Source organism: Pseudomyrmex gracilis, unplaced genomic scaffold (assembly GCF_002006095.1).
Source record: "Pseudomyrmex gracilis isolate BER0280 unplaced genomic scaffold, ASM200609v1 scaffold_312, whole genome shotgun sequence".
NCBI classification, from domain to species: Eukaryota; Metazoa; Arthropoda; class Insecta; order Hymenoptera; family Formicidae; genus Pseudomyrmex; species Pseudomyrmex gracilis.
The window spans coordinates 24,135-32,063 of NW_018020896.1; the positions used below are offsets into that span (position 1 = coordinate 24,135).

The 7,929-nt window shown below is 33.2% G+C and overlaps 1 protein-coding gene across 1 annotated transcript in view; it reads left to right on the top strand.

The window, feature by feature from the left end:
• LOC109859977 (ankyrin repeat and fibronectin type-III domain-containing protein 1) overlaps positions 1-7,929 on the top strand; it is a 71,737-nt gene that overhangs the window by 17,767 nt on the left and 46,041 nt on the right. The window lies entirely within an intron of this gene.

Consider the following 7,929-nt stretch of genomic DNA (forward strand, 5'->3'; position numbering starts at 1 on the left):
ATATATATATATATATATATATATATATATATATATATATTTTATATACTATATATTTCTGCACAACATCCTGCAAAACGGCTCTTATTTCATATTTCTTAAATTACACAATTATAAGTTTTACTTATATCTTTGACAAAAAAACATGTATGGCCATCTTTCCTCTAAAAGTTGAGTAAGATGGCCAATGCATACATTTTAATATTTTACATAATATTAAATTTTTGTTAAGTGTTTTTTCTTTAATTTCGATAGTTATTATTACTTTAAGCTTCAGTAAAGTGAAATAAAAAAACAATATTAAAAAATAACAAAAATGAAGGTCTGTTTTTTGCATTTAAAAAAAACTATGGCCATCTTACCCGGGTTTACTCTACATGTTTCATTACATGTTTACAAATAAAAACCTTATCTCTATGTCTCTCTCTCTCTCTCTCTCTCTCTCTCTTAGAAAGATAAATATTTAAAACAATATTTGCTGAAAATTACACGAATAATTTGTATTAAACAGAATCGATCAAAGTTGATTTATAGAATGATTTCTCATAAAATTTCTGACGTTTCTGCTGGAAGCATTTCTTGTCATGATTCTTGTCGCTCTGTTGCATCATCGATAATATGAGATCGGATTGTACGTTACAACTGATTGCTCTTCCCTTTTCGCGCGTCGGCGAGCAACAGCTTAGCTCAGCGTTATTAAATACGTTACGTTACGCTCGTATATAGAAGATGTGGATCCTATTTTGCAAGTTTATGTGTACATAACGAGAAATATTGAAACAGACAATAAAAACATGCAACAAGTAATTTCATTGAAATATTGTTTTGATTTTATTTTGCGTGTAAAAATTTAAAAACGTTGTTGATTCTCTAATGTAACAAAGTATCGAAATGCAGATCCTTTCGTGTTTTTTCCTTTTTTTTGTTGCATAGTTTTTTTTGTTGCTTACAGTTCGAACATAAATATAGAATCAGAGCGTGATTATGTCGATCAAAAGATTACGTAACAAGATATTCGCGAGTCATGAGCAGTAGAGCCACGATTTAGTTCAAAAAAGAAATAAAGAGATGTGACTGTTGCATCGATAATGAGGAGAACAAAACAATCATGAATGAAACAGCTGTAATCGAATGACAAAGCATCTTGTAATGCTGATTATAGAAATAAGAGGATTATTTTAACAATAGTTTCATGCGTTTCTCTTCGGATATCTTATTAACGTTAGTTTTTTCTATTTGATAAAAAGCTCCTACGTCATAATATGCAAACGATAAATGCGAGATTACTCATAATTGCCAATTATTATTTTCATCAAAAATGTTTCAATAAACAATGAGAGAAAATCTTAAAAATTGAAATTAATATGAAAATACAAAGCATAAGGATTTTTTCTAAAAATAATTATTTTATTTGTTTAAATACATGCAGTATTATTAGTAAACATACGGTATTAGAAATGATATGTATATAACTGGAGTGCGAATGGCAGAGAACAAACGATCAGTGTAAAACAAAAACGAAAGTCCGGCAGTCGGCAGTTAATTACAACAAAATTAAATGCATGTTATGAATTTAATATATATATATACATATTGCGCGTTCTCTACGAGAATATTATTAAAAGCTGTGACACAAAACGCTTTTACAAATAATGATTTTGCACTTGTTATTGATAGAGAACGAGAGCGTTTTCTATTGCAAGTATTGCAGTAAAGGGTATTATTTTTGGTCAGCTATTTAAAACGCGTGAAGCTTTTCTGCAATTTCTACCGCGAAAATCAGTTTATATGCTGCTTCGCAGAAGCAATTGCTGCGCCGCGCGACCGTACAGAAAGAGAGAGAAGAAAAGAGGCTGTGAGACATGTGCACCTTACGGTTTCCTTATTGGGACCATTTGTCACTTTGAGGTGTACAAAGCTCGTAGCTTTACTACTCAGAGAAAGATTGCACTGTGTCGAGCGCAACATTTGTTAGACATATCGGCGCGCGATTGCAACGTCGTCGAGCGAATTTAAAAAGGCCACTGCACCAATTTCTCTTTAACTGTAATTTCCACGCTCTTCACATTTGATGCAAGAACGCGTCGGATAACAACGTATGAAAGCGCACAGAGTTCAAATATTTAGAGAGAGACGTTCGTGTGTGTAGCTATTTATTCAATACTTTCATATAGCACACATGTAAACTTGTCCCTTCGTGTGTAACGGAGAAACGAGATGGCATCACCTTGATATCGATTTCGCAGCTTTAATCTCGCCATTCTGGAAACGCGGAACTCACGAGCGAAATAACGTTAGATTTTTCATTCGTTTCTGTAATCCAATCACTCACATCGGAGAAAATCGGTAACCGAAAAAATCTCGAATTTATCGCGCGACCACGACAAAGATCGGATTTTCCAATAGCATGTTTTTTCTCGGTTAGATTTGTTGATATTTGAAATTTATATTGATCGTTTGTGAAAACGGGAATAACAAAAATCGAGAAAACGTTTGAATTTATACTGTTACAAGGTTTTAGGCGCACAGAAGGATTTGAGATATTTTACTTTAATAATATAAAACAGAAAAATGTTTTATTTTTATATGCATGGTGTAGCGTCAGATATTCTTAGATGCCGTCTAACTAAATATAGCAATGCTTTACTCGCTGTAACGAATTCGAGCAACTTGATTCGAGTGTGCAGAAACGCAACAACACAATTTCTGCAGCCGCAAGAGGATACTGAGATGTTGTCCCTGAGAAATGTGTCGTCGCGAGCATGTATCCGCTTGATTGTTAGATATAGCCGGCCTTGATAAAACGGCAGAAGGAACGCTAGAGCCACACTGGGGAACTACTGTCGAGTTTGTGCCCAGTTCTCTTCCATCACAACTTCCTTCTTCCTGTCGTTTGAGCGGACGAACTTAATTTAGCTCAAGATGAACACTCGTCACGAGGTAAGAACTAAGGCACATGCGGACGAATCAAAATGCGAACGATTATCCGAGGCAAAACGCTCTCTCACCGACCTTAACATCGTTCCCGACGTTTTACTTAGAAATCGATCCTGAATCCGCGAAAGCAACAAAAGACTATTTTTCCGCAAATAAGACATGAAATCGCTCAAAGAAGAAAACGTTTAATTCTATCTTTTTTTTTAACTATTTTTAAAAATGGTATCTTATTTAAAATTACAAAAATCAGAGCAGCGTAAAAATAATACAACGTAAAAAATGATAAATGAGTTCTATTGTAAAATATATGATTGTGCAACGTGAGATTTTTCAATTATTAATAAATGAGAAAAGAGTACGCATCGTATTATTCCCAAGATACAAAGAATGGAAATTCGAAATCGGGAGAGCTTTATTTATCACTAAAGAGCTAAAGTTCAAAAGCCGTATTCGATCTCGAACTAGTCTTGAATAGAAAGTACAATTACTAGTTATATTAGTTACTAACTGCTACATTACTGACGCAAACTCGAAAGATTGAGAGATTGTTCTCTGAAATCATACATACATATACTGTGTATTACATTTGATCCAGGTTCTCGCTGTCTTTCCACCACGTAAATATTTCAAAATGTGAATTACGAAATCGTCTCGATAGAGTGTTTAAGCGGTGATTAAGACAATTCCATAATTCACGAAGCTAGTTTGAGATAACCTACATTGAAAAGAGATACAATTTTACACGGCTAAGACTGTTAAGGTGTATTCTTGCTCTTCATAATTAAAATTTTAATTTTGATTTACTGTAACGTAACTTTGATACCCGGACTTCGAACTAATTTGCATTGAAATCAGAAAATTTGCAGTTTGATCGTCTTATTTTTTCTTTTGAGTGCATACATATGAATTGATGTATCTACTCTTTTCCGAATTTCAATATCATGGTAATGCGTTTTCTTCTATTGAAGAACTCTGTTGAGAAACTTACTCGTTAGATTCGTGTGTTGTCTTATTATACACACGAGTATAAACCGAATATTTCAAAGCAAACTAAAGCGCCGACTGCTGAAATAAAATTAATTTTCTCAAACAAAATTAAAATTAAAATTGCAAAATTAATTGCTTTCTTGAAATTTTTCAACTAACTTTAACTACTTTCTTGCCGCAATGCATTTCTGCGATTCAAGAGTTTTGCAATAAAATTGTCAAAGAAAGACACAAAAAACTTTACAATGAGTCAGAAAATCAGGAAGCTGCAGACGCGAGAACGGAAACACAATATCCGGCTCGCGAGAAAGACGCGCAAAAGAAAAGTCTTATCGCACTTGTCTGAAAACTTGTCCGCCTTATCCGACGACGCGAAGAAGCTATTTCCGATGGGAGTGAAAAATCTGGCGCCGTCTACGCGAGACATGCGGATTTCCAGGTGCTAGCAGAGCTAAGGCGCGCTCGTTGCAAATATGTTTTTTGCCATGTCGCTTGTAAATACGTGACATCCGCCATGTGCAGCACCATCGAAGTAATGCAAACAGCACGGTGAAACGATATCTTATTCATTAGATACGTTGGAGTGCTTCTCATATATATTGCAAGCGTAAATTTAAATCGTATTTTATCTGACTTATGCTCATGTCTCTCTTTTAAGAATAATTGCATCGTGTTTTAATTATGTTTATGCACATATCAATGATGTATGTATAATAACTCTTATCACAAAATATAATACAATAACAAAAAAATAAATAATTTAAGAATGCACAAGTTGTTCTATTTTTCGAGTATTTGCGTCATTTAAAACTTTTTGGCATTTTCTATTGGTAGTTTTCTTAAACGTAGTGATATATATATATATATATATTTGTGTACATATATACATATTTTCGCACCAGAAGGTAAAATTCGTGGTATTACTTGAGTCGAACCTTACTATAAGATCGGAACAGCGGAAGAAACACATGAAACGTGACTCTCCGGATGCTCGTAAAAGCAAATAGCTTTCAAAATACTATCCACTCTTCGCTCTTGTAATTCAAATATAAGAATATAGAGTGTTTCCATATGGCACTTGGAGTTTGTAGACCACACAACGGGCTATTGATGGAACTAACAGAAGCTAAAATCGTATACGGGACATATTGGAAAGTCCAATATTTATAACAAAAAATATCTCTCTTAAAATATTCCGCATTTAAAAATGTTCTTATACAAATATATACGGAGAGTAGGTAGGCTAAGTACAATATAAAAACAGAAAATGTTATAGCATTAAAACTCATAACACTATATTGTACATGTTCTTTTGTATTTCTATTTTCGTTAGTTTTTCTCGACATTAAAGTATATTAAAAAAAAAACACATTATTGCTAAAAATTTCTTTCCTTTTGTAAAAATATTATGAAAACTATATACAGGGATTGCTAGTGTGTAATGAAGAATATAATTCTGTATTCTTGTTTCACGATATGTGAAAAATAAAACGATAGGTAGCGCGTACGAATCGCGGTTTCTGTATGAGAATAAAAGCAAACTGAGTTGGACATACAATTTACCTATATATATATGGTAAAGAGAAAATTGAATTACAGCCACAAAAAATTCGCTAACGTGCAACGGCTGCACAAAAAAACGGGGTAGCACGAATTTTTTCCTATATGCAGTTTCTCGTATTTCATAAAATTTTTGAATTTTTATATTCCTGCTTTTTAGGAAACTACATCTTCTGCCGTTTATGTCGATTATTCTTGAGATTCTGTGGAGTTTGAGAAATGCACGAAAACTAGGTTAGATAATTAAAATTTCTCTAATGAATTCCCACTTGTGAAAAGTTGTGCACGACTTTTTTATGTGATTTACGGTTCTTTATTCATTTATTTCTTTTCGTTTGCAAACGAAAAAACATTGTCTGTTTTATAATATTAACAGAAATAGAAGAAATAATAGAGAAATCCATGTTTTACAATATATATCTGCAAATACTGCTGTCATACTGTTGTCTTAATCGGTTGGCAACATCTAATTATTTGCATAATTCGTTATATTTATTGCCGAATTTTTCTACTGCGTTTTGTGTTTTTCAATCAGAGACAAGTATTATCTTCTAAAACTTTTGCAAAAGTTGGAAATACACAATTTATTACTAAAACAAATCTATTAAAAAATATCTCTCATTTGCCACAATCTATTCTTGAAATTTGATAAAATTTTTAATGAAAATGTGCAACTTTATTTTTTCTCTACTATTAAGTGATATCGTAAGTTCAGCCTTTACTGCATTTTCTGTGACATCGTGTATTTTTTGTCAATACTCTCTTCGACAAAGAGCTGGATTCAGAGACGGTGATTCGATTTTTTCTCAGTTCCCTGTCGGCTTGTTACTCCATTATTCGCTTTGTGATCGAAGTTTACGCTTGACGAGACGGTGTTTTAATTATCTTCAATCGCGCTTTCGTCATATGTAAAGTCGCTGAGAATTCCTTTCGCCGCACGACGGCGATTATTGGTCTTACGTTCTGCTGACAAGTGCAGAGTACGAGTGCAGCATTATAAATCACTAGGAAGATCAGCGAAGGACACCGGTGTAAAAGATGTGTGTAAGCTTGATAAGAAGATCTATGCTAGAAATAAACTTAACTAGCACCGTGACGTTTTATTACCGTTGGGATTACGATGCTACTTAACATGACCTAGTTTTCCGCAATATTTCAAAATGTTAATTATTTATGCGCAATAGTTTGTATGCAACATTATTTCACGTAACATTTTTAAAATATATTTATTAGTTTTCTTTATAAAAATATCTTAATTATTTGTCACAAACCGAATAGACAATTGAAATGTAAAACACACTATTTATGCAACCATAATATTTTATATACCGTTTAGTTGTTTCAGTCGTACGTAGCCTCAAACATCAATTTACTTTTGTGACACAGAAATTTAATATGATTTTATGAATAAAATACACATGCATTATTGTATGAAGTTGCATAATTAAAAGTTTTTATAAACAACATTTACACATACTTCGCAGAGAGAAAACGAGTCATGCAAACTAGCTAAATATTTTAAGACATGCTAGATGCTACAATAAAAAAAACTCAAGTTGTAAATAAATAAAAATTAAAACCTGCGTTTCACCTTGCATTAGAAAGACAGATTTTGGTTAAAAAAAAGTGTTTGTTGTATATCGTGTAACGGTCAAGTTTGTTTTAATGATCTCAATGTATTAAAAATCGTTTCTCTTTTTTTTAGAAAAAAAAACAACTTGAAAATTCTCATTGCTTTCGCTTATGATGATTATGATTATCTTTTCTGTTCTAAGAATTTTGCGTAGGTAGAACAAAATTGTACAAAGAAAATACGTTCTACGCGTCAAGTAGAATATCTTGTCACAAAGCCTGACAGAAGAAGTATCATTTCCAGTGCGGGCATCGTAAAAAGGCGCGGTCAGAATTTTCGTGTTAAATCTTATCATAAATTTCTTTGTTTCTCGACAAATCCGTTGTACTCTGATCATCAGGTTCATAATCAGTTCATCGCGTTATGCAAGTTCTATAGACACATAAGAGAAACATGTAAGTACATCGTACAAATTCTTTTTCGGTTATATTTTATACAAGAAAATTACGACAAAATGTTGATGCTTCTTATATCGCAAAAAATCGATATCTAAATTCATCTTATCAAGAGATGGGAAAATCAAAAACCAAACCATCTTAGGAAGCGAGACTTTATATTTCAAACCTTTAATGGACAAAAGCTTGCCGAAATTGCGAAATCTTATTTCGCAACTATATGTCACTTTTACAAGAAACTCATAGCTGAAATATTGACAAAGCGAGTATGCGAAAGAGCCCGTAGCGAGATTGTGGGAAATTGCGAGGTGAGCGCATCTCCTTCCTTGAAATTGCAATTGATACTCCCTCCCTCTCTCTCTCTTCCTCTTCCTCTTCCTCTCCCTCTCCCTCTCCCTCTCCCTCTCCCTCTCCCTC